Raw genomic sequence first — 24,709 nt, 5'->3', positions numbered from 1 at the left:
GCAACAGATTTCCTGCAAGCTGATCACTGTGAAGAATCAAAATGGATGCCAAGTGAAGTGCTGCAATTGGCACAGACGGATGATGCTTTCGTGCCACTGGGTGCCAAATGCACTGAAGCCACAGACTGCTATTCAAATACAAATTTCTTTACAGAGACAGCCGAGGGAACGTTCGCTTTCAAAAACGAGGCCACTGAGCAAAAGATTAGCACATCGAGCTTCCTTGAGGACATTTTCGCCGGCCTAAGTACTAGCAGCTCCAGCCTGCTATCTGATTTCAAATCCGTCATCTTCAGTCAATCTGCCGGGGAGGCGCCTCTGGTGCCAGCGCTGGATGACCTTTTAGATTTCGGGATGGAGACGAGAGAAAGCGCAGATAAAGCAGGGGATGTGAGGGGAGAGGATGAGAGCAGGGACAGCTTGGGCACAAACTACAGCCCAGGCAGGGATGGCGCTTCTTTGTGGGCAGACGACGATGAGGCCCTGACAGTGGAGGAGCAGATCAAGAGGAATAGATACTATGATGACGACGACAGTGACCACTCTTGAATTCAGGCCATTCAGCTGAGAACCAGGCAGCGCTGACCACATGTAATTTCACATCTGTGTCCATGGAGAGATGAACTGCTCTGATTTAATTTAGTGTTTTTGTACTGAGTTTTAAAATCATACTTCTGCTCTTTTATTCAATATCTAGCTTTGTTTGATGCTGACTGAATGCACCTGGAGTGCAAAGAAATGGAAAGTGGATATTTGTTCTTTTATGTTACTTAGTATGCATATCTATATTTGCTGACTGATCTAAACAGGGCTTTATTTTCAAAATTTGCGATATGTGCATTATCTACAAACTGTATTTGTCTTTGGACAACTTGCTGTCAGCTTTCTTTTGTGTCTGAATAAAGAGGCTTTCCCTTTTTTTCCTTTCTATTATGTCCTCTGGTTAAAATAAAGCTCCATGAACTCCACAACATATGACTTTTTAATCAGTAAGTGTGCAGACAGGCGGTAGCTGTAATGGTACTTAGCTGTATTCCTTTTGTGTGGCTGGCTAGTTTGATGTATAGCCTACCTAGACAACACAGTCCAGCTGAGATCTCTTTGGCGAAAGGCGTATTGATTTTCCCTGATTGAGCAGGCCTGTTGTAGGAGTTACAGATTTTTCCATTAGGTGGCTTTTGTCACCTCTGACAGACCCCCTCTCTCTCTCTCAGTTACAGCTTGAACACACAGGGTAATTGGCTGCAAAGAGAGTATACTGCAATGTTAATTACACCAGCAAAAAAAAAAAGGAAACTGTGCTTCAGTGTCAGAAAAGTGATGGCTTTACAAATTCAGTGTGGGTTATGCTACATTGTGCGAACAGTTCCCTTAAGTTGGGGAAACACTGTTGCTGGTTCAATAATTCAGCATCCTCTGCTGAAATGCTGTTTCGCATCTTTTTAATTGGGCTATTTTTATTCCTGTAACGTTTTCACCGACAATCCAAAGTAAATGCAATTTTGTACATTTTTAATTGTTTATCCCCCCTGCCAAACCGTTATACACCCCTAATAACTGCCCAACCAATCAGATAGGGTAGGAAACAGATGATAAAATTGCCCTGTGTACCGCTGTTGAAAATACCCTTAACAGTGTTAAGTTTTGCATTGAAAATGCAGATTTATATATGAGCCAGCCACTGTGCTATGGGGCCTCGGAAGTCCATTTCATTATGGTTTGTTGCCTGGTAGTTCACCAAAGCTCAAAGAACAGCTTCACAGTTTTTTCAACTGTGTCTTAAATCAATAATCCCTACCCATATATGGATAAAAAGGGTTACTGGCCAACGCAGGTGTTCCTCCTGCCCATAATGGCTTTGATGACTTGATTTCAGTGGAAGGGATGGGGGGGGACAAAATTCACAGCCCCCCATTCTGTGTAAAAATGATTTTACACATCAAAGTGTGTTTCCAGGTGTTGGGGAATACTGCTGCATACGTGAAAAAAGTTGTACAAAGCCCTTTATGTCTCCAGCGGGAGCCGTGTGGGTGTCTGTTAAATGCCCCCAAGGGATGTCAATTGCGTCAGTTTGGGTCTGAAGACTACAAGTTTAAAAATGAAAAAAAACAACAAAAACCTGGGGGTGTGGAGTTAGAAAGAAGCGAGTTCACCAGACCTCTGTAGACCGCCCCCTCGTCTCTGCTTGAGGCCCTAGGGCTACATCAGCCACTGCTAACATGACACATGAGACACTTAAAGTGAACTGTCAGCGGTCGAGTTGCATTGTGGGTAGTGTAGGCGCCAGATTGAGACAAGCAGGAAGACTGCGTGAAAGAAAAAAGATGATAACTCTGGTTCTGCTGCATCAGTTTTGATCCTTTTTTTATAAATTCCATCATGGGTGCACCAGTGGTATAGGAGTGCAATGCTAAATCGATGGAGCACACTATGGGCCCTGGTGGTCTGATGATAACGACACTGCCAACTTTTTCTATCACAATCTTAATGGTGTTTACCTTCGTTTTCAGAGGGCACTGCGAACACACAACACATTGCTCGTGTCCTCCCTGGCAGTTTTTTTTTTTTTTTGCTTTTTTGCTTTACCGCAGGGGAACACCCACACAGACGAAGACAAAGTGCTGCATCCGACGTAATTTTCGGTCAACTGTCCGAAACTTTGAACAATTGTCCCCTTCATGCTTCAAATGTTCTTGGCGTCTTGGTGTTCTTGGCGTCATACGGTTCACTGTTCAGCGCTCATTAGATCTGATAAATCCGAGTCATGTATAATTCAGCTCAAATAGGGGTATTCCAGGATTCCAGTGTGGTGATAATGCGTGTTCTTTTGGGCCACAATAATCATAGCTTGAAAACTGAGAAGACATCAAATGACCAAAATACTTTAAATAAAGAATCTCCTGTTTGTGCTGCCCTGCATTGCAGTGAGCGGGGAAACACTGTCCAGGGAAACACTAAGAGGCAGTTTTCGTTCTAGAACGACGGTAAGTTCAGAAGAGAACCACTGGATTTGTCCAACTCAAACGTGCTGCTTTTCACAGCATGTAGCCCTATAGAGAGGAGGAGTGTTTGAGGGCTGCAATCAGCTATTATTTCTATTATCAATACATTTGTCGATGACTAATTTCTCAATTAATCGAGTGAAGGACGAGTTCACAGCTTTCCAAGTCTGTCTTAAAACAATAGCCAGGTGCCGACAGGTGCACTTGCTGGAGTCAGTCCACCTGCCCCTACTGGCTGTTCAGCGACCCCTTCCCTGCCTCGCCGTGTGAAAATACACACAAAATGTGGTCTGAGGCTGATACGGCGCCTCAGCAGTTTGAGTCAGCTAAACCAAGTGAGAATCTCCCCATGTTGAGGTCTTTTTAGTACACGGTAGGTGGAGACAAAATGAGGGGATTTTATAGGCTGAAACGCTGTAGCTTTGGAACCTCAATCCAACTAAAAACGTTAGAAACGGGAGCAGGTTGGATGTTAAAGGTTTAGGTTGACTGGGTGGGGACTTTAAATGCATCCTAGTGGCTGTCAGGCTGCTAACGAAGACAGGAGCATTGTGCTGTGCTGGCGGTACCCCCTTGAAGACGGAGGGTAGTCATGGCTACGACGCTGCCAGGCGTTGTTGTTCAGCACGTGTCATCACGCTACGTAGAAAAATTGGTCCGCTGGCTCCTCTTCTGTTCCTGATGGGGCCTCTAAACCCCAGGTCCCCACGGGGCACTTGACCCGTCTAACCCAGGCCCCCCTTTGGCTGAACTTTGGAACCCCTTTTGACACGGACAGAGGACTGTGGATTTTGTCCCCCATCTCTATCATCGGCGTTGCATTAGGAAGGGATTTCCTCGGTGCCATTATGGACAGCGGGGACATTTTCTGTCACCCGCTAACTCCGTAAACTAACTCTTTTAAAAAAATGCGAACCTGTCCTTTAAAGGGTGGGTTCGCATTTTTTTAAACAGTTTAATTCTGCTGTGGATTGACTTATCAACCGGAATTATTGTTCCTCTTCCAGTGTGCATATGGACATGTTGCATATCAGTGAACTATCCCTGTCCGTAACAGAACACCCAGAATCCTCCCCTGCCGGGACGTCGCTCTGTTTTTGCCGCCGCTCCGCTGCTCCGAGGTCAATCCCCGTTAAACCAGGCGGTCTGAGACTCCCTCGCGCCCGGCCGGAGCCTTATTGGCTGCTATGCCGCCCCGTCAGGCGGCCGCTGATTGGACGGCTCCTGCTGCCCCCCTCCCCCTCCTCCCTCCGCGCCGGCTGCCGCCTCCCCCTGCACGAGCGTGCCGCGCGAGACGCAGAGCAGAGGAGGAATCCGCGCGGCGTGGAGCGGACGGAGCGAAGCGTCCAGGACAAGTTGTGTCGACGGGACACGGAGAGCAACGCCGGTAAGGTGGTCGTAGACGCCAGGGAATCGCTGTGTTTATCCGGGCCGTGGCGTTGCCCGCACGTTGTCTGGCCACCGAACGGCTCGCGCCGGGCGCTCTCCCTCCGCGGATGCTGTTTTCGGAAGTCAGGTTGAGTTCATGGCTTGCTACGTCCGTCACCTCCCGTCTTGTTTATGAATGCGCATTTTGACCCCTTGCTGTGTGTTTGGACACTACTGTGGCGTGCGAGGCTGTTTTATTGTTGTTGTTGTTGTTGTTGTTTTTTGTTTTTGTTTTCTGCTTTTTGAGTGGGCTGACTGCACTGCCCCGCGGTAGCAGTGGAATTTTAAACTTGATATTGAGGGCTCACTTTGAATACACGTCTCTCCGGATGCTGTGCGGCGGCTAGGTAGCGGGGCTTTTTTTTTTTTTTTAGCTGCTACCCTATCGTGTGCCCAATAGGTTCGCCAGGAATCACCGGTAGACCTAATCTGTCGTTTTAATAAGAAGTAGGCTCAGTGGTGTCTGGCTTACATCATTTATATGTGTGTGAGAGAAAAAAAGAGCAGAGCAGAAGCCAAATAAATCCAGATAAGTAGAGGAGAGCATTGTGCATTGCATAATGCTGTGCACTTTATAGACCAATGTTAAGTACAATGGTTTATCTGGCTGCTAATCCATGTCACTTAACATGAACTGGTGAAATCCTTCAGCCCTCTGCTTCATTGCATAAAGGGACGAGTGTCATCAGATACTGCCAGACTATTTCGAGCAAGTGAAAAGGGGACAGTAAAAATGGAAAGAAAAAGGGATATAACCCTCTGTGGCGAGCTGCTCAATGGGATTTTACCTTGTAGGCAAGGGGGTCATAACAACAATTCACAGACGGTGTCTCTGCTTACAGCGAACAGAAAGGCTAAGCCTCCAAAAAGCCATTTCTAGAAATTTATTGTGACAGTTGCTTTGAAACATGAATGCCACGGATCTCAAACGCATCTCCCTCCTCCAGGACTGATCCTCTTTTTGGAATTACACCACCCCTTGAAGTGGTTACATCAATACTCCTTCACACTGTTTCTTGTCCAGGAGTAATCCCGGAAAAGCCAAGCCTATCTCTTCTGTGAACGCTGTGGCTTTCCACCTCACAATGCCACCTGGGTCGTTAATACCGGCAGCCCTGCCAAATTCCCTCATTTAAGCCTGTGTACTGGCGCGCGACCAGGTAGTGATATTGTACAAGTGGGGGCAAAAAATGTTCTGTTTAATTTCAGAAAATGTCCCAGAGTCCTCCATTCACCTCCCGTGACACAAAATACAGTGGTTTAATCTCAATTAGGCAACGACATATCAAAATGGGTACCTCACACACATGGACGATTGCAGTTGCTAGTGATGAACATGGGTTTGGAGGTCTAGTTTGGTGGTAGGAGAAATGATTCTGTGTTTCTAAAAAAGCCCAGAGATGTTAAGCTTGCTCAACTTCCTTCTAAGATATCAAATTTTCTCCCGGCAGACTGCAACATGACTGTAAAGCCTCTGTTTGATTAAGCTGAAGTCATTTTCTGTCACTAAAAGTCAAACGAATGTTCATATTTCAAAACTATTTCCAGAATTAAGGCTGTTTAGATCAGATCCAATAAGTTCATAATTCCTCATCATACCATGGCTGTTAGTCCTTCAGAAAATGAATACGGTAATGATTGTGGATCAATAAGTTACTGCTGTAACACTGAAAGGAGTCCCTTAGAATTTCCTCCTCATGATGCCTGTAGGTTTCCCTCAAAAATCAATGATTTTTCATCTTCCCTTTTAAATGCTAATTAGTAAATCACTATTAAACACTTCTTAGTCTTATATCTATAATTAGGCTGTTTACATCTGCTGTGTTGTAAAGTACATCTTATTGGCATCCTTGCGAGAGGAAGCAAGCCCCTGAGTGTTGCATCTAATAGGCCCTGTTTTAACTCATTTAACCCACGCGTGGGGGTAGTATATGTGAAGGCACCCTGCCTGTCAGAGTTTTTGGCCTAATGTGACACGTAGGATCAACCTTTTGAAATATTCTACACTAAATAATTTGTTGCCATTCTCACTCGTAGCCAGGAAGAGGAAACAGAAGCTCCTTTCTGGCTGAAAAGAATCTGCAAGAAGCCCTCAGGCAAGACCAGATTCTCTTAATTATGTCATATTTTTGTCCTGGAAGTGATTTGAATTCGATTTATGGTGAGACACGGTGCTCCTAGATGAGATAAACTGTATGTGACAGTGATGAATGGTGTTTGTAAAGAGCGCAACAGAAAAGTGTATTAAAAAAAACAGCTTATTAACTCGTTCACAATTTCAATGCACTTAAGCTTTCGACGCTGCTTTTCTCGTCCACAGAGTTTCAAGGGAAAAATCTGTCAATTCTCGGGTTGCTGTGTGCTACCGTGCGCAATGGCATTTTGGTGCTGTCAGGGAACATATTTCTTTCATGTGTTCAGCTTGGCTTGTCAAATGTCACTGCTGTTTCGTCAGAGCCTCCTTTGGAAACTGCTGCTTTATGAAGATCCTTAGTTTATGTTGAATTTAGTTTTTTTTTTTTTTTCCTGTCAATGCCATTGGTTCATTTATATGTTTGGCAAACCTGCTGAACATGAATTTTTTTTTGACTCCACCGCCATACAGGAAGGAATCCATTATAGAAGAGGAAGAGATACCAATTTCTCTGCTGAGTAAGGGGCATGACCGAAATCATAGTAACACCCAAACGTTCTCAGACTGGTTGGCAAGTGAGCTATGCTCGTATGCTCATATGACCACCTGTGTTTGACATCATCCAGCTCAGGCACATTTTTCCTTTCTGGGATATAGCTTACATCATAGAAAGAAAAGAAAAATAAATTACACCAACCCAAGCAACACAAATGGCTTTCGAGTTTTCATTGTAATACATGTGACTGTACAATACACAGTACTGCACATGCTAATGCTGTGTCTTTCCAGTGCATTGCTAGACCCTCTCCTTCTTTTAGGAAGCCAGGTGGCTGCTGTGCCGCTTAAGTGACAGACTGACAGTGACAAAATGATAAATATACATAGTGGGAAATGTGTTATCTGCTGTGAGCTCCTGTAACATGTAAGCCAATGTGTACATACAACATGTCAGTGATATATTCCTTCACTGGTGTCTCCAAGACAAATGCCTCAACACTAACTTTCCTGTGTTCAGTGTGTCTGACATTGAGGCTTCACTCTTGTGGTTTTATTACACTTTAAAAGTGCTAACTACACTTAGGGCCGAGTGATATTTTTTCAAATTGCAACAGTCATGATTTTAATGCTAACTTACATAAAGAACAAGTTTTTAACAAGCTGTGGCAAGTGGAAGTTTAAGATGGCTACTGTCACTGTTAAATATTCTCAGCTAACATTAATTGTGTGAGTTGAAAAAAGCAAAAAAAAAAAAAAGTGTTGGCAGTTCTCCAGTTAATTATCTATCTGTATGCCTATATATATTTAAGCCTACCCTAACCAAAAGATAGGGCTAAGTTCTGATAGACAGTTTCATTTTGGATTTGGTTCCCGGTTGTCAAAATACCTCAACTAATTAAGCCTTGATGATATCTGTCCCCACTCTTTTTTATTACCAACGAGCTATTGAAAACATACAGGTAGCAGCTTCTTATTTTTAGCCGACTGTGGCTGTCGCTGCTTAAAATGACAAACATCATCGGCGGCAGATTAGATCAGCGGTAGCTAATTAAAAGTTTGGGGGTTCTTTGGTTGAGGTGCTCTCTGCAGCTACAGCATGTCTGTACTCTGTACTAAAAAATTTGAGTGAAAAGACAAATCTCTGTACCACCACTGTATTATTATTTTTCTTTTGATCGACTAGTCAGTTAATCGACCAATCCCTTCAACTCTAGTTGTAGCTACAGGTTGTGAACATTAATTAGTTCACTGAAAACATTAATAGTGTTTCTGCCTTCTCAGCCAACAGAAGATGATTAGACATCTTTGTGTTGGGGTTATTTTAGCCTTTATGATGAAGGGTAAACCTAATAAGATTCAATAGGGGATTTGAAAGGGTTCTGATTTGATAAATAGAGTCAATATTGGATCTGAATTTCATAAAATGCTACCAGACTACATCCCCTGTCGAAGATGATTTGGTGGAAGCGTAAACACCACTCCTTTTCATTTGCTGTAATTTTGATGTTTTTTCTTTTTCTATTCATAAAATCCTAACAGAATGGCAATTATTTTTTCTACATTAACAGTCACCGTGACCTGACGACACCTTCTTTTAGCTGTTAACTAGCAGGTAGCTCAGTAGTTGTTGAGTACAAATGACTTTTCTTTGTTTTTAAGCTTAAAACCATGAAATTATAATCGATTTGAGCTAATTAGGTAAATTTTTCAGTAGAAGATTAGACATATTTACCTAGAAGATGGCTTTTCTCTGACTGATGTGAACACCTTATTGATAAGCATATGCATCGACTTAGGGATTTCTAGAGCATTTTTTTTGTCCACCGATCTGAGTCCTTTAATATTGGGTATCTGCTGATACTAAGATCAATCCAATACTTACAGTTACCTAAATGTTGATTAAATGTATATCTGACACATTGAAATAACGGCTGTTGCAGTCTAAATTTGGCCCACTTTATCTTTCACAGGCCACTTGATCCCCATACTAATTCAAAACTATAAAGTTGATATTACTATTATTATTATTATTGTTATTGATATGACATGGATTAAAGTGCAGCTGTAAGTATGCGATTCCTGAAATGAACATGATGTGATCCCTAGAGAGAAGATGTATCGCTCTGTTGGAACTACAAAAACAAGCAGTCCACTTGCAGATGTCCAGCGGTGTTGCGTATTGTTTTTACCACACAAACAAACCCTGACAGAGTACAGACACCATGAAGAAAGCAAACCGACAACACCAAAGTTTTACTTTGGCCTGCTATCAAGATACCTAGGGAACGAATGTTAATGACTGACAGCTGACATGACCCGCGGCCTATTACAGAAAGCAGCACTTTGCGCTGGCTAGAAACGAAAAGCTGCTAGCTGAATCTTGTACCCTGTTGCTCTTTAATAACAGAAAGGAGGGATAACAGATTTGATACCATTGTGATTATGCTTGATACAGTCATGTTTAATGTAAAGCCGCAAATATAGGCCTGTAATCTACAGGAGGTAAATGCAAATCAAAAAAGTGCAATATTGGTCAGAAAAATCATGTAAATATTTTTTCTCAAATTGTTTAGCCAAAACTACACTGATTGTATGGAAACAAATTATTACTAATTTATTTATTTATTGCCACTTTCGACAAGCCGCCTTATTCTTTAAATGCGTCCCTGTTGAATCATCTTTGGATTCACTGGAGTTGTTGACCCTGTCCTCTTTTTGGCAGGGTTAACAAACCAGAAGACCATTTCCCTCAGGGGATCAGTTAAGTCTTGCATTATTGTTAATCACTTGACCTTCTTGCTGAATAATTAATGACCAAATTGTTTAATTTAAACATGCAACCTGAGGAAGCAAACCAGAGGAAGAGAGCACTGCCCAGCTGCCCGTTTTCATGTAGAATTAATGGTTTCTATGTAACAACTCCTAAGTTCCAGTGCATTAGATTTTATGTGTCTGTCTGGCTGCACTGTCATTACTGACAGAAGGAAGCTGTAACTTACAACGCTGTACTGTAAGAATTCAGTCTTAAGTTTTGTGCAGCTGTGGCTACAGGATTTCTCTCTTATTCCTTTCTTTCTCTGAGGGCGTTCACTGGTTTTCACATTGATGTGCTCTGACCTATGCTGTTCCCGCACACTGGCTCTCTCTCTTGCCCTCTCTCTTTCAGTCCTGCTCTCTCTGTGTCTCTGTGGAGCAGTGTTTGGACAGCTACACGGGCATCTATGTGTTTCATCTGTCGACCTTAGCGCGTTGTGATCATGTCTGTGACTGCCGTCCAAAGTTTATTGGATCATTTGATAATCTTGTTGGCGGAGCTTAGCCTGTGTGTCCCCAGTTCTGCATATGACTCCGTAGGCACAGATGACAGATTAAAATCTGACAACACCATACTGTGATCATGCTGAATGCTACACACCAGTCTTTTCAACAACATGGCACATGAATAAAACAATAAACAGCCTGGGTGTTTGTTATCATATCTGGGCATAGTCACTGGATTTGACATGCATGCCACAGTGATATTACAGTAACAGCATAGACAAGGACAAACCGAATAATATGTTGTCATCCATTTTCCTGTTTTTGTTCACAAAAATGACCGATAGTAAGGAATGACAAAGTAATAAGTGGTTATTATTCAAAATGCTCAGCTGGCAGATGGCTTCTCCTGTTTTACTGAAGAGGACAAACCAGCAAAATACTGACCTAAAACGATTGTCACGTCCTCATCACTGGTGCTTTTCAGGTTGACGAGGTCCGTTACTTACTGGTTATTACATCGTTTGATTAAGCTAAGTTTGTTGGGGGGAGTTTTGGTTAAGTGCTGATTTGCATTTTATTCCCTTTGTGCACAGCTACAAGGGTCATGGCAGCTCTTTTTTATGATTGTGGTCGTATCACATAGATGGTTAGAGGGAGGGAGACGAGAGCTCTGCTAGCTTCCTACCGCTCCCCCACATCTTTTTATCTCATACTCTACCAGCTGTGGTTGCATGTTGGCTGCTTTTGCCTCCCCATTCCGCACGCGCGCTCTGCTGCAAAGCCTGCTAAGCCCCCTCCGCCACCACACTTGGCATGGGATGAGTGCAGAGCTAAGTCTCCTAGCCCGTTTTTTTTTTTCTTTCTTTTAATTGGGTTCTGATGATGGGACTTTGCTGGATGCCAAACTGGCCGTTGTGACTATTGATGTCTCCCAGTGCCCCCCTCAGTGATGTACTGTAGATGATTGGATTTTCATCAAAGTGGTCAAATAGCGGGGGGGTAGAGGGGTGAGGACCCTATCTGCTGTCTCCTGGTGTAGCTCTACAGGCTGTTTGGCCTCCAAGAGCACTGAATTTGTAGTCATAATACAAGGAAGCTTTGTTTGTAGGGCAGGCTTTTGCCTTATCTCTGCTGCTGTATGGATACCTTGTCACTCCAATTTTGAGGTTCTGAATTGAAAGTTTATGTAGTCCATTATGTTGAGCATATTTGGAAACACTGTGACTTATGCAACACATTCAAAACCAACCGTTTAAAAATTCACGCTCCAATTAAAATGGCTGTTTTTCCCAATTAGAAAAAGAGACTTTAGGAAGACATGTTGGACACAAGCTTTGCGCTTTCACTATTGCTTTCCATTTTGAAGGAAAGATAATAGTGTCAGAGCAAAAGCATTATAATTTTTTTGGTTTGTTTGTGATTCCCCCCTGCTCACTCTAATCCTCTTTATGGAAGCCCAACATGGCTCCCTTACTCATATTTATATGCAGCAGTTTTCGGGGGGGAAATGGGTTGAGGAATCAAAATCATGCTGTTTTTAGTTCTTCAGCTAAATTAATTAAATACAGAGAGTGCAGCTCGTCCCTCAGTTACCACAGAAGAAGATATTTAATTGTATTTTTGGAGGTTGTATGATTAACATTTTGTACTGCTTTTCGCATAATTCTGTAGGTGATATTAATATCTTGCTGTATGCACGGTTGATTTCAATCAGCATCTGCTCTCAGTGAGCTCACATTCCTCAGTGGACCCAACTAACCCATTTGAATAGTCGTGTGTGTGACTCCTAGGCCTAATTATAGAGTATGCAGTATTATGTGTACACAAACACCATACAGAACATCATTAATCTTAGAGTAACTAGATGTAGCACTAATTATTTCAGGTATATTTGATACACTTGATGCATGTTTAAGCATCTTTATCCTTCGAGGCCTGTATGTAAATTTGACATTTGCTTCTCAACATGTTGTATACCAAATTGAGTTTGAGGGGCAGGCAGATTTAATGTGGCACAGTCTTTATCCCCATCTTATCCCAGTTGGTCTTGTTAACGGGCTCCACTCTCAGCTGTGAGAGCAGAAATATATTTATGAGACTGACGGATTTAGATAATAAACTTCCTGAGCTGACCTTCTGGACCCAACAGATGTTTCCTTTTCAAACAGGTAGGAGACTGATCTTGATCTTTTCTGCCTCCACTCTTGTTGATGAAATAAAGTTGCAGCAGGTTACTGTACAGTACATACAGTGTTATATGCTGAGCACCACAGGTGCTTTTATCCTGTTCGGGGCTGTAGAGCTTGAATTCACAAGTTTATATTGCACTGCAGATTTGTAGATATGAAGCCTTCCTGCTTTTCTGCTTTGGTGAAACATCTCGTAGAAGTTTAAGGGTAGTCAATATCAAGTTTTGGCAGTGCCAGCTCATCAAGGCCTATACTCAAATTAAGGATTTTTTCTTCAGCTCTCAATACTGATGATTGCAAAAAGGATGAATTATTCCCTGAAAAGTTAGCAAGGGTTGGAAAGCAGGCCACAAAGTACATATTTTTTTTATTACCACTGCCCAGAGAGTTACCTTTTCACTGTCTGCAGGACAGTATTTTTCTTTGGTCTAGTACATTGGGGTTTTTTTTTTTGACCCAACAGTCAAAAACCCAAAGATCATCAGTTTACTGTCACATAAGTCTAAGACATGTGAGAGGACACGTGAGAGGCTGGAAAATAGTGGGTTTTTGGCTTTTTTTATTGATAAATTACTTAAATTTAATTACTTGATTAATGGATTATTAAAATCGATACATGGGTTATTATTAAAATAATTTATGATAGCCTAAATATTAAAGTGGTTGATTAATCAAATGATTGTTTCACCCCTGCCTGAGTATTCAAGAAAAATCTGATACACATGTATCTGATACAGATCCTATTATGCTCGCTCCATAACAATGAAATGAATAAAGACTTGATCCAGCATCTTAAGGTGCTTACACGGTAAAGAAATTAATTTAACTGTAGTATTGCAGTAGGAATAATGTCTTATCATGTCTTTTTCCCAGTAATTTTCACAGTAAGTTTCAAAGTTTGAGGTATATAAGTCTATTCTTTCCATTTATGCCCCCTATATGCACTTAAAGCATTCATGCTTAAAGACACAGGACATACAGGACTGGAGTATATCTGTAAGGTCTGTACTGTGTTCTCAGAGTTTGCCTGATTTATTCCCAGGAAACAGCTGTAAGGAAGCCTAAAAAGGTCAAATAAGGCTAAGTGACCAAGTTAAACTGCCTGAATGACAATATATATGTATGTATGTGTGTGTGTGTATATATATATATATATATATATATATATATATATATATATATATATATATATATATATATACATATATATGCGTGTGTATATATGTATACGTATATATATGTATACATATATATGCGTGTGTATATATGTATATATATGTGTGTGTGTATATAAATATATGTGCATATATGTGTATATATATACGTATATGAATGTATATGTAAAATGCAAAATTCACTTACTTAAATTGAATATCTGTCGGTTTTGAACTACTGGTCAGACAAAACAAGCAATTTGAAGCATCACCTTGGGCCCTGGGAAATTGTGACAGCCACTTTTCATCATTTTCTGACATTTTTTAGATCAGTTGATTAATCAATAATTGGCAGCCCTGGAAGTACGAAAAACACCAATACCAAGTAGATATTTGTTATGATTACACAAAAGCACAGCAAGGGCCCTGGTGGTAGAAGCACTGACAAATGAAAAACAATATTTGGAGTATATCTGAGCAAGTGCACTCACTCAGTTTTTTCTCTTTTATTTATTGCACCAGACATAGTTTATTTGTTGTTTGACTGTACTCTCATAGTGGCACAGGGGGAAAAAAAAAATTCTTCCCCTTGAGCACCCAAGTAGACATGGGGTAGAGGCAAAATACATTTGAGGGTTGTTTGGTGTAATCATTTCTTGGAGCGTGTTTATTCTCGAGCCTTCAGCACTCTTTTATGTTCTTTTTGTACTCCAGGCAAGCAACACACACTTATCTTGCCAGAGAAGTCTGTGTAGTGTATGTTGCATATTGATATGAATACTGCTTGTTGCATTGTTGTATGTTCCATTACTCATTGAGTTTGGGCTGCATGCATGCTTTGCAACATGAATGCTGTGATCTGAAAATGATAAATCACTTTTCTGGAGCTGTGGCTCTAAAGATCCTTTTATTGGCCTAGATTACTTAAAGAATGCCTGTCTTATAATGTTGGCTTCAGAGAAAAAATAATGTAACAGGGCCAGGCTAATGTGTGTTCTGGTGAGATGCGCACTGTGTCCTCTCTAATATGTGAACTCAATGCATTTTTCACGTTGCGGTTGATTACATTCTCTGGATGATTTTTTCATATTTAATCAGCTCCAGGCCCTATGGGTTTTACTTACACAAGAGTGGCCATTAATATTCAGTGTATCCACATTACAGACATGCATTTACCTTGTTTGCATTTACTGCTTTGCCTTGACTTTGTTTTATAGACTTTATGGAGGCGTATTAGTAGTTTCAGTGTACACTTCTGGCAGAATTTTAAAATCATATATTTGATTTGGTGATATTATCCCCTCCTTCTATTTGCTGATGGATTATCGTTAAGCCTCTGATATAACTGTAGTATCGTCATTTCCTGTAATGAGTTTGAACTGATGCCTAGTTAGTGATTTATCTTCAAATAACACAGATTTAATCTCATTTTATATCAGCGTTCATACAAAAGTAGTGAAAGCTGAAATGATAATGAGAACTATAATTGCACTAAGGGCCCGACCAAGGATTTTTCTTGTCGATTAGTCGTCATGATATTAATTTAATTATTGAAATATGTATTTTTGGTTTGAGTTGCAGGGCTGAGAAAGAATGTTATAAGTAACAGTGTTAACACTGTGCTACATTACAGAGAAATACAAAACAATAATAATGAGCCTTTAAAAGATAGATTTTACAAGTGAACATATAAAGCGAGCCGCCTGTTAACAACACCGGCAAAAAGCACTAATGATTCTGAATGTGTCTGAAAAACCAGCAAGGAGACTGAACATTTTGTTGATGCACTTCTAAACATCACACAACTTATGGACACTTGGAAAAGGCTAATCTAATGTTAGAGGTCAGGGCATGATATGTGAATGTTTGCCTGCAGATTTTGCATGTCACCTTCTTGGGGTCGTTGTTTACCCTCTTGAAATGATCCCACACTTTGGATTTCCTGCCCAACAAAAGTAATTATTATCTAATAACCACAGGGACCAGCCATGGAAACGATGTCTGTCCATGACTGACTGAGTGAATGAGTCTTGCCCCTTTCTGTGGAAGAAAACTCTTCTCATCGACTAACATTTGGTTGAATATTAGTGGGCAGCCCTAAATTGCACCTGAAAGCATTAGTGCAGCAATGTGGAACACGAGCTGTCACTCAGAGAGAGAATACTTTCTGTTAATTTGCCTGATTTATGCAGAAGCACAAAATAATGTCATTTTCTTCACGTGGTTACAGTATGTAGCAATCATATATTTGCCCGCTCACTGGGTCAGCAGGTAATTTTGATGTTCATATCATTTTTCATTGATTCATCACTGCCATCATTCATCTTGCCTGAGGGAAAAGCAGCCTTGGCTCATTCATGGACACCTGCTGACCTTTACGACAAGAAGCCACTTTGGGGAAAATTTGTTGCGGCGTCATTTAATTCTGCTGACTTATCACTGATGTGTAACAAACCTTGGAACATTATCACCCTTGCTCTATTATGTTATAGAGAGCAAACACAAAATTCTCATAATAAAAGACACATTCACCTGTTATTATATAGAGAGAAAAGGGGAAAGTGTGTCACCATCATCTATTTGCTGTTGCCATGACAGTTCCCCTATTCACATTGACATAGAAACAGCCCATGTGTAATGAACCAGAGGATGATAGTCCTGCTTGCGGTTTGCAGGATTGCAGCTTTGACTCCCCACAGCCTTTAAGAAATGTTTGATTTGCTGTGAGGCCTAAGGATGCCACAACATTCCTGTAAGGTCAAAGCCAAGCACACAGCTGTCCACATGCATTGCAAATGGGACCCACCGAAGAGTCTTATGGTAACATGCTGCAGTTTACAAGTCATTTTGTTCAACACTGGTGATGAAAAGCTCGGTTGTTAATCCATCATGTTAAATAAAGGTGTATCAACTATGGCTGCCCTCTAAATGTTAATGATTACAATCATCAGTCAAGGAGCCCCTGATTCAGACCTCTGTTCACAGGGACAATGCTAATATTGATGTTTAGTAGATTTAATATTAACCATGTTCACCATTTTAGTTTTTCATGTTAGCATGCATGCTAACATTTTCTAATTAGCACTTAATACAAAGTAAAGTTTAGGCAGTTGGGAAATTGTGGTGCAGGTATTTAGTCATAAACCAAAGTTTTGGAAAATATAGAAATGTTGCCCAGCAGGTGGTACTACAGAAAATGTGGACCAAAGTGGTGGACTGACAGACAGACGCTGCCATCCATAGCGCTGCCAGCAAGGCTAAAAACATCAGTAATTATGAGTATTTCAAAAAATGAACCAGCATAGCCCCGGTTGTGGATCTTCTGGGTGGCCTCTGTGCTTTACATTATTCCTGGTGGTGTCTGCACAGAGTTGGTGGAATTTTTCATGCTTGTTTACCCACTTAATCATGAAAAACTGCTATTGGGTTCCAATTATCACAGAGCCTTTCATCATTGGAAAGTTAGAACCTTCGTCATAGTGCCCCATTGTCACCATCTGACCTAAACGTGAGAGTGAGAATCACTGCTAGGAAGTAACCAATAAAAAAACTTCCTCAACTGGGTCCTAAATTTCTGATACTGTCAGAATTGTGTCTCAGTCTGTCTTTTGTCTCCGAGGCTCTAAATTTGGTGGTGTCTCACATTGAGATCCATAACTATCGATTGATTGACAACAAAGTTTTATCCTGTTTCTCCCAGAGTTGTCAACTTTTGTCTGGGACAGCCCAAGATTGTACAGTGTGGGCCTTGGAGCCAGTCCAATAGATGAAAAATTTAGACAAAAAAAAAAACTATCAAATCTAACTATTTACACCATGAAAATGAGGCACAGACAAAGGTGAATAACTAAACTGTGAGCTACAGCTTTTTTTTATGTCTGCACCATCCTCCGTCTTATCAGTTATGAGCCCATCCCTTTTATTGGACTGTTACTTACTTCAGTGTTTCCATGATGACAGTGTGCTCTTTGTGTAACGTCTTGCCTGCACACTGTGGAAGGGTCCCATGATGTAGAGTTATTGCTCCCTTCAATCGCTGCATCTGTGGCAGTAGGTCTGCCATTTCCTGTGCATGCATCACCCTTAAGAGAGCAATCAGTGGTGTTGGAGATCAGCTCAGGCTATAGAAAGCGCACAGTATAGATGGCTGGTCCAGGCCCCCCCCCCCACGCACACACATCACCCCAACCCTCTCCCCCATCTTTTTATCGAGCACTATGATCTATAGTGGGAGAAAGCTGGAGCAGTCTTCAAATAAAAGCAATAACTCTGTGGCTGTGGAGAAGGAAATCAGGACGCAGGCGTGTCCTAGCAAACCAAACAGATCATCCTGCCCCAACTCAGCCGTGTATATGGACATACGTTTCTCATTCCTCCTCCTCCTGCCACCCATCCCGTCCTCCTTCTCGTGCTGCCTTCTCTCTCAAGTTTATCATCAGTTGGTTCCCCGTAGATGGCTTATTGCCTTTTCCACCCTCATCTGTCCGCCTGGCTGAAAAAGGCCTCCCAGGAAGAGATTAGCAATCCAATAATTTGTCGAGCATCCACCTCAGCAGCAGGTGCTCCCCAGAGTTGCTGATGAGAAGAGCCAGTACTCTATAATAACAGGATGGGCAGTATTTGCTAACAGTGAGCAGCCTCCCAGAAGCCTTGACCTGCTGGTGTTCCTAGCTTGTTGGAAAGTTATAGCAGGCTTCACTGTCATTCCTCATATTTTTCCACATTATTCAGCGGATTTGTGCTCAACTGGTGTGCAGAGATTTCTAAATGGATTTTGCCAAGGTTGAATCTTTCCAATGTGAATGCACATCATGTTACAAAAGGGATTGCTTGATAATTACTGATTACAAAGCACTTCCATTGTGATGATAACTAATTAGTTACAATTAGTCAAATTAAATGTTAGACCCATGCCACCCAGCCTAAAGTATAATGAATGGATCCCCCTAATCCCCCCCCCCCCCCCATTTAGACTGATTTCTAAATTAGATTTTTTAGAAAAATGTTGTGAATTCACTCAAATCTGCTCACTGTTAATCCCAGTAACCGGTAACTGTTAAATTTAATTGTCGATGGTAGATTTTAGCCTACCCTTTGGCACAAAAAAATGGACTGTGACTCTGCACTCTTCACTCTAGAATTAACCCCTTAGCTATGGAGCACCCTGTCTGAGCCTCGTGGATGTGTGAAATTGGTCTTTTCTTTTAAATCTCATTGCAAAAACTATTTATGCAAAATCCTTCTTATGAGTTTCCTTAATTCCTTTTTTTAATTTTATTAACTTCTGTTTTACTGCTTGTAGTTTTACATACTTTTATGCTTCATATTTTATAGTTGTTTTTAGTTCATTGTGTGTGTGGTTTATCTTTTCTTTAGTCATTCTCTGGCTCGGTAGTTAACTGTCACCTGCGGTTTTATGGAGCTGTACAACACTTTTTACTGTGGCGTTCCTTTGCTCATTATTATAGCCCATGGGTATATGATAAAAACACTTGAGGAGCTGTCTTCACTCTGATTTTGAAAATTACCCGTCTTTTAAATAATGGTAGGAAGACAGGTGATGTCCTGTGGACTTGTGAAGTGAAGAGTTACAAAGAAAAATTATGGATAGTGTTAAGCCTTTACACTATACAGTCAATAAAGAAGGCTTCTTCAGATTTTTACCATCTTTTTTAGTGGGAGATGAATGCACAGCATGTATGGTAACTAAATAAGATAAAGACAATTATGTCAGTGAAATGATGTGGCCTGATACATGTCTCCATTTAGAACATATAAAAAAAAGCTAATCAGTGAGTATTTTTTATCTAGTTGTATAGATACATTTCAATGAGCAAGAGTCAAGATATCCAAAATAGTGTGTCTACCTGTAGCTCCACAGGCCTGGCTAACTGGGATTGTCTGTTACACTATTATACTTGCTTCTGATATCAAGCATCCAACAAAAGACTGCAACAAAAGACTGGGGGGGGGGTCGTTTTTATGGGGAACACAAAAGGACTTAAACACCCTATAGTATCACTGCAAGTCATCTCCCCTGTCCATAAATCCCCTCTGGCTTTCTGCTTCAGCGTTTGCAGTGAGTGTGTGTGCTCTGCTCGTGTGCAGTTTGTGTTATCTTCCGTTTCACGAGGACTTGTGTTTCAGGATAGTCATTTGGAGTCAGTTCCTCAAGGCCAACGAGATGTGAAAAGCCACTGTAGTTTTTGTATAATATATGAATCACAATGGAGACCAGCTTTTTTTGGTCAACTCTCAGCCGTCAGTGATGTATCATCTGTAATGCAAAAAGGCTGCTCTTGATACAATGATTGCAAGGGTCAACGTGGATTATTTTTACGAAGGAAATTTAAAAATACCACTTTTTAAAATAAGCTGGGCAGTCACAGGCAGCTAGAGTGGATTTTCTTTTTATCTTTTTCCCAGCTTTCAACACAGTCACCTGTCCTTATATTCAGAGAAAGTGGCAAGCTGAGATCTTGTGTTTTCCCAGGCGCTGCAAAAATCATTCAAAGTATCTATTTTTGATAACTGTAACTGTTTGCAGTCGTAATATCTGAGAGGAAGAGAGAAAGACAGGCCGAGAGAGAGATTAAAAGAGAGACAATGATAAAAATATTGTATTTGCTATGCTTTTGGATGTTTGCCATCTTCAGTGAGGGAAAGGGCATGCGAAGAATGGTGAACGGAGGCACAGGTGCAATAAAAGATCTTCACTAATTGAGTGAAGTACAGAAGCTCAGGAGGGACAGACAAGGTGCACAGATACTAGTCAAGGTTAGCTGAGGTCCACAACAAACAAAGAGAATCCTCCCCATCACTGTTCTCCTGTAATTGCAGTTAGCCTAATCTGTCCCCCGGCTTCCCGTCTGTGAAAAAAATAGGCGGAGTGCTGAGCAGTCATCTGGCATGAGTTTCGACAGAGATCGCTACCTCGGCTTGGCATTCACCAGCCTGCAAGATGAGGAACAAATGAAAACTGAATTACTAGGCTGGGAGATTAATGGATAAAAATGAAAACGGATGGATTGGACTGTACGGATATGCGAGTGTTACAGGTGTCTGGAGAGCCAGGACAGATGCCAGGCTTCAGACTTTGGCACCCAGAGGTTCCTCGTGTTCCAGCAAATGATAGGTCTATGTCATAATAAAATGGGCTGCTGGAAAATAGCATGATATTAATTGCAATAGGCATCCTCTCCTCCTTCATCTGTAACCAGTTAAAGCATGCCCTCCTAACAAGGAGAATCCATCCTAGAAGATAGTTTTGAATAAATATCTGCTGAAGATAGAAAAGAAAGAACCATTGTGTGCGCTCCTTTTTATATCCTTCAGTTTTCACTGAAAGTGATAGGCAGCTATTCATACTTTGTCTTTTTCATATCTACATTTCTACATCTAATTTAGCTTTATTTTACCGTGGCTTACCAATTATGATGCAGTTAAATTGTTATTTTCAGTATAAGCCTCCCTTGGATATCATTACTTTCCTGACTAAGTTGGTCTTCTTTTCTCCTCTGATGACATCCTGGCCTTTTATTTTTCATTTGAGCAAGTGAAACAGCTTTGTCTTTCATGGGATAAATACCGAAATGAACTTGTTTGTCATAGGGATGACATTTGGTTTTCTCTAATATTTTTCATTCCAATCAATATAGATTGTGAAGGCTAAAGTTCCCCCACAACAGACCTCGCTGTCTGACAATTCAATAAGCCCCAAAGCATGTTTTTAAATGTCACTAATACTGTAGATATTACTTTCATTCAAGGATAGGATTGGAGGCTGAACTTTTTGTTTTTTATTTCTACAAGTTACAGAGCTATATTTAACATACAGCTATATCAAACACTCACATTTGCATCCAAATATACATAACAAACTTGTTATCAACTGTCCCAGCTTGTCATTCTTTGTTCTGATACTCCTGACAGTGAATGAATGATTGCTTACAGAAGCTTTTCTGCGGTGAGGTATCCCCTCTGTGTGCCTTTGGATTATAGATTGGGCCTTTAATAATCAATGACAGTGTGGTTGTCGGAAAAGATTAGTGGCATAATCTCCAGTGTATGCCTTTATAATGCTCTTTACACTGTAACTCTCGGAAGCAATAAAAAGCCCCAGCTTAGTGCAGCTGCAGCTAATGTTTGTGACCATATTGGTTTCCATCAAATGCCATTGTTGAGTTCATTTCCAACCCCTCAGTGTCAGAATGGCTCGCTTTAAAGATTTCATTTGAGGTTATTTTTGAAGGGACATTTTTTGGAGGAACTTGACATTTTGATCAGACTGATAAAAAAGATTATTTGACAGCCAAGCTCCCAAATAAGGCTGGCAAAGCTGTGTTGCAGACTGATAGGGGGAAGATCAGGCTTCAACAAAGTAAATGTAAACATCAACATTTTAACTCGCCACTGTAATGCAAAGCCTACCCTCCATTTCTCCACAAGTTTTCTGAGACACTAGGTCACCATCTGTTGTAATCATGCCAGAGCAATGCCCTCCCCCTTTACATTTTTCTGTGTTTACCGAGGTGTGAAACACTGGCATGCAAATGCCATTATTCTCCCTCTCCCTGGCTGATTTCCCAGCACTGTCGGCTGATAGAGGTGAGCTGACGACAGCCCCGATGGAAGAGAGCTGCACTCTGTGGGCAACAAGTATAACAGATTATGTTATTATGAGAAACGGACAGCAATCAAGCCTGGACACAAATCTTCAGAGTTTACGCTCTGTGACATCACAGTTTATATTTAGAGAATTGGTGGGAAATGGCTCTTTCATGTGAAAAGCTCTCAGTGCGAGTGGGATTGTAGCTGGATTGGCAGCAAGGATTTAGAAGCTGAGGTTCACAGAAAGAATCTTCCTGGGTTTTGTGGGGAAGAGATGAAGCAGTTTGACTCAGTTGTGCCTTCTTTAGTTTAGTCAAAGGCAGCGTTTGAGGATTCAAAATAAGGAGAACTCTTTTTCTTCTGCCAGAGGATACTGAAATGAACATTGTCACAAAATAAAACTTATCCTTATAATCTCAGGCACTTTTTAATTAATTCTTTGTCAACGAATCCATATTTTTGTAAATTTTCTGTCTTTAGTTGAAAGTTTGGGTTGAAAGTGCTGAGCTGTTGTATCTAGAGTATAAAGTGATGGGTATACTAGTTTACTAGTTAGTTTACTAGTTTATCTTTACTTGTACTGCTTATTGGTAGTCTTATTAATACTCCTCCTTGATTTTAAAAGGATTGAAATAGCTGCACCAGTGATCAATGTGCCCTTTATATATTTATTCATATATAGTCTTGCAAAGTGATCGTGGCGTACTATTAAATAATTGTTGAGCTTTGTGAGAGAAAGAATTAAGAGTGTCATCGGTAATCTACATGTGCTTGGCGCAGTAAAAGCGTTCTCACGATGGAGGCTCATATGCTGAGAGCAGTGACTGAGTATATATGTATAGTGGTGGTTAGTGGCCTGAGAAAAAGGCAACACATCAGATGTAAGAAAGTATATATAAATGCATGGCATACAATTAAGAGCGGAGAGTTGCTTAACCCTTCTAGTCCAAGACAACATCAGTCAACATACTGATCCGAGGCCTCCTTTATAAAACAGTGTATAGGATCCATACTAAAAGTGTACATGCGCACAAAAGCCAAAAATGCCGTACGCAAAAAAAAAAAGTAATCAGACTTATAAAACTGTGCGCAGTTTTAAGGGAACTTGCACCTCTACAGAATATCCCTTTATAAATCACAATCATCTTGAAAATGTACGCACTGTGGCAAGCCCCACGCTCCTCCCACAACCTTAAATGTTCAATGCAAATCCCTCATAAACACTGATAAACATATTGTTCTTGTGGAGAACAGGGGCCGTGTTACAGACAAAACAACATTTGTTAATTAAACAAATGGGACAGTTTCTGAGATTAAACAAAGTGATCAGACATGGAGGTGGGTGCCTTGAAAGCTTTGTTGCACACCGTCGGAGTATGGACCGACCAGCGGAGGCACAGGGACACTGAAGCTCGCCTCTTGGTATTTGTGAAGCAACTATAAGCTGTAGACACGTACATTATCTGATGAAATCACACACGAAATGTCTAAAAGACACAACAGACACTGTAGTCAACTCCAAAATCCAGCATGTAGGTGTTTCTCTCACTCTCACAGTTGATGGAGAATGCAGGTGGTGTTGGGTGGTGTTCGGCTGAGTGTGTCAGTCACCAGGGTGTCTCCAGTTGACTCTGTGCGCCTGACAGCATAGTCAATGTCACTGCAGCGATTTTACCCACAAGAACTGTATGAAAATTTAAACAGTACTTGGTGATATATACACAGTACTAGAAGATAAAACTATTGACTCTGTTCTGCAATTTTCTATTTTGATGTTATCGTGGATTTCTACAACCGATGATGATAATTTAATCAGTTAGCCTAGTTAATGTGGTGGAGGTGAAAAGGACAGTATGGCATGTCAACAGCTGCGGTGTGCTACACAGCTGCCCACGAGTTTCACAGTCCAGGCCTCTCGGGAATGCGGGGAATGTGATGGTGAGACAGCGCTGATGAAATATTGATTTGAGATTTGAGATGGCCTCTATCTTTTACCATTGAAAGGTGCTTATAGAATAGTCATGGTTCACTAGCACAAATAACACTGCTGGTCTGAGTGTTTATGATAAATGGATCTATAAGTAACGTGTAATATGTAGTGAAATGAAATGTTAACATTTAACATTTCATTTCTACAATCTGGCTTTAATTCACCACCTCACCGTCTGTGTTGCCAGTTCCTCCTGTTACCAAAATGTTTGTACGCATGGGTCAGAGTTTCCATGCAGGTGTGCACATTCTCCAGTCAAGTTTCAGGCCCAGTTTTGTCCGTAAGCAGCGGTTATAAATGGGGCCCCTAGTCCTTACGATCAAAGTTAGCTTTTGTGTTTGGTTGTAACCCCTCGTTACAGTGTTTTGTAGTGGGTCATGCAATGTGTGCGCATCAAAGTTCACTATAGTCAGAAAAGACTTGAATAAAACCTGATTTAGTTA

The 24,709-nt window shown here is 41.0% G+C and overlaps 1 protein-coding gene across 8 annotated transcripts in view; it reads left to right on the top strand.

The window, feature by feature from the left end:
• Window positions 1–4,290: 4,290 nt before the first annotated feature.
• Window positions 4,291–24,709, top strand: part of LOC120797914 (beta-1,3-galactosyltransferase 1-like) — a 107,019-nt gene continuing 86,600 nt past the window's right edge. For 5 of the 8 annotated variants that reach the window (XR_005708592.1, XR_005708591.1, XM_040141697.1 and 2 more), the window contains exon 1: window positions 4,321–4,389. The gene's annotated coding sequence lies outside the window, so the exon portion shown is untranslated. Of the gene's footprint in view, window positions 4,390–24,709 lie in introns of all 8 variants that reach the window. The other 3 variants (XM_040141700.1, XM_040141698.1, XM_040141702.1) reach the window with 2 other exon arrangements.

The sequence above is a fragment of the Xiphias gladius genome, chromosome 13, assembly GCF_016859285.1.
Source record: "Xiphias gladius isolate SHS-SW01 ecotype Sanya breed wild chromosome 13, ASM1685928v1, whole genome shotgun sequence".
Classification (NCBI taxonomy): domain Eukaryota; kingdom Metazoa; phylum Chordata; class Actinopteri; order Istiophoriformes; family Xiphiidae; genus Xiphias; species Xiphias gladius.
Note: the sequence above shows the minus strand (reverse complement) of the source record. Positions and strands in the feature narration are given on the sequence as shown.